A 3566-nucleotide genomic window follows, 5' to 3' on the forward strand; every position below is an offset into this window, starting at 1 on the left:
AAAAAAAAAAAAAAATGAAAAAATGAAAAACAAAAATGTAAAAAAAAGGTGCAAAAAACTAACAGGAGCAATATACATGACTGATCAATTTTTTCTAAAAATTAAATGCTAAAAAATCAGATTTATTATATTTAATAATAATGTGCTTCAGATGTGCCAGTCACTGTTCTAAACACTTTACATGTCTTTAACTTAATTATTCCCCACAACAGCTCTATGAAATAGGTTTTCTTTCTGCCCGTTTTCCTTTTGTAGACAGGGAAACTGAGGCACAGGGAGGCTAAGTAACGGGCCCAAGGCCAGAGAGTAGGAAGTGAGAAAGCTAGAATCGGAACTCGGGAGCCTGTGCTCTTGGTCTCTGACAGTGTGATTTTTTTCATGCCAAGAAAGTTTTTCTGCTTCAATCAACTTGATTCAACAGAATATTTGTTATAAAGTCGTTGCCTTTAAAGCTGTCATTTCTTTTTTTTTTTCCTCGAAAATCGTTTTAATATAGTCCATTTAATACCAATGCTTTCCTAAAATGTAAACTGTGAGAAAGAACAATCATTCAGTTGGGAAATGGAGCCTTCAGTGGTTCATCCTTCAGTATGATTTCTTGAATACTGTCGATTTTATGTCCACCTGATTTCATCCATTTTTTGTACTGTTCCTCAGCGTGCAGTAGAGAATCTGCTTTTGAAGCATCTTTCCGATCTGATTCACCACTCCATGGTACAGATGGAGGCGAATTTGTAGACTGTCATTGGGATTTCCATCCGCTCAGCGCCATCTTCCGCCCAATCACAGCGGCGGCTACGGGCGGGGGAGGAGGGGAGCCGGCCCAGCTGGCACCGCAGTCCGCGGGCGGACCCCAAGCCGCCGCAGACCCACGCACGGAGCCCGCTGGGCCGTCGCTGCCGTCGTCCTAAGGCTGTCATTTCTTACTTGCCCCTTCTGAAAAATTCACTGTTGACTTAGGTATTCCACGTAGGACTTAGAGCCCTGGGACATCTAGGGCATCAGTCACCACTGAGCTTCTGTTGCTGATTCCTGGGAATCTCACTTAAAGGCATACTTTTTAAAAAACAACAACAAACAACTCAAAATAAAATTAGAAATAAATAAATATACCATAGACAAAAGGGGAAAAAATCTCTTAACAGGAAACAAACAAAAAAACCCCATAATCACAGTACTCAAATAAACCGTAATATAAATTAATCAGAACCATAATAATACAATGAACTGTAATAAAATAAATCATGAAATTAAATAAAATGACGCTCAAAATTAACACTTCCTTAGTATCAGTTAATATCACAGTTCCATTTTCTTTGATTATTTCAAAATTCTCTTTTCACCCTTGCATTTGGTCACAGGTCTGTCTCTTAAGTCTTTTCTAATCCATAAAAGAATGTTTTCCTTTCAATTTTTGTTCGTTTTATTTGTTGAAGAAACTGGGCCATTTGTCTGGTAGAATAACTAGGAAGACTGACAAATATGGTTTCAGATTTCTCTGTGGTTCTCTTTGCCCCTAGGCTGTATCCTCCCTAGAGAGATGTTCGGTCAAAGTACTGCGTTTTAAAGTCACTTAAAATAATTCTTCTCCCTGTGATTACAAAATCAACTTGCTATACTATAACCATCATTTGGCTAAGTTTGTTTTTGATTGAAGGGGGTTGCCTTTTCTAAGTATAATTTTGTTTTTCAATACTCTAACATATTTACATGCTGAAAGTAAAAATTATAGGCGAGATATAAGCAGAGAATTTAGCCTCCATGTCTGCCCCTTCCCCACTCAGCTGTCACAGTGCCATTCTTTCTCATCTCATCTTAGAGATAATATTTTCTAATTAACTTTTTTTTTTTTTGAGATGGAGTCTCGCTCTGTCTCCCAGGCTGCAGTGTGGTGGCAGAATCTTGGCTCACTGCAACCTCTGCCTTCCGGGTTCAAGCGATTCTTCTGCCTCAGCCTTCCCAGTAGCTGAGACTGCAGGCGCCTGCCACTATGCCCAGCTAATTTTTGTATTTTTAGTAGAGATGGGGTTTCACCATATTGGCCCGGGTGGTCTCGAATTCTTGACCTCGTAATCTGCCCGCCTTGGCCTCCCAAAGAGCTGGGATTACAGGCATGAGCCACCACACCTGGCTAATTTTGTTGTTGTTGTAATTTTAGTAGACATGGGGTTTCGCCGTGTTGGCCAGGCTGGTTTCGAACTCCTGGCCTCAAGTGATCTATCTGCCTCGGCCTCCCAAAGTGCTGGGATTACAGATGTGAGCTACCATGCCTGGCCAGAATTTTTCTTTTTTAAGGCTGAATAATATTTCATTGTATGTGTACACCACATTTTGTTTATCTAATCATCTGCTGATGGACACTGGGGTTGCTTCTACCTCTTGGCTGTTGTGAATAATGCCCTATAAACATGGGTATGCAAATATCTCTTTGAGATCCTGCTTTCAATTTTTTTGAGTATATACCTATAAGTGGAATTGATAATTCTATTTTTAATTATTTGAGGAACCTCCACACTGTTTTCCACAGTAGTTGCACCATTTACATTCCCACCGAGAGTGTACAAGGTTTATTTCTCCACTTTCTCACCAACACTTGTGATTTACTGTTTCTTTTTTTCTTTTTCTTTTTGAATAATAGCCATCCCAGTGGGTATAAGGTGATATCTCGTTGTGGTTTTCATCTGCATTTCCCTAATAATTAGTGATGTTGAGCATCTTTTCCTGTGCGTGTTGGCCACTTGTATATCTTCTTTGGAGAAATGTCTGTTCAAGTCACTTGCCCGTTTTTTCATTGAGTTATTTGTGTTTCTTTGTTGTTGTTGAGTTGTGGAAATTCTTTATATGTTCTGGATATTAGTCCCTGATCAGGGTTATGATTTGTGAATATTTTCTCCCATTCCTTAGGTTGCCTTTTCACTCTGTTGATTATGTTCTTTGATGAGGCTCATCTCTTACCATTCTGAAGTTTTGTTGGGGCAAGATTGTATTTCAGGGGGCTTCTCAGTAAAGGCTTGTGGAATGAGGCAAGGAACATACAGTGAAGATGATTAGGCAAGCATCTTTTTGAGGAGGTGGAACTCAAGTTGCTGGACAAGGTGGACCCTAAGTACAAAAGCAGACTAGGGCTGGGTGTGTTGGGTCATGCCTGTAATTCCAGAACTTTGGGAGGCCGAGGCAGGTGGATCACTTGAGCCCAGAGGTTCGAGACCAGCCTGGACAACATAGTAAAACCCCATTTCTACAAAAAAATACAAAAATGAGCAGGGCATGGGGGCATGCGCCTTGTAGTCCCAGCTACTCAAGGGTGCTGAGGAGAGAGGATCGCCTGAGCCAGGGAGGTTGAGGTTGCAGTGAGCCGTGTCCCAGCCACTGCACTCCAGCCTAGGGGACAGAGTGAGACCCTGTCTCCCAAAAGCAAAAGGCCAGGCATGGTGGCTCATGCCTTTAATCCTAGCACTTTGGGAGACTGAGGCAGGCTGATAGTTGAGCTCAGGAGTTCGAGACCAGCCTGGCCAACATGGTGAAACCCCATCTCTACTAAAAAATACAAAAATTAGCTGGGCCTG

The sequence above is a fragment of the Colobus angolensis genome, unplaced genomic scaffold (genome assembly GCF_000951035.1).
Source record: "Colobus angolensis palliatus isolate OR3802 unplaced genomic scaffold, Cang.pa_1.0 Scaffold15, whole genome shotgun sequence".
In the NCBI taxonomy this organism is placed as follows: domain Eukaryota; kingdom Metazoa; phylum Chordata; class Mammalia; order Primates; family Cercopithecidae; genus Colobus; species Colobus angolensis.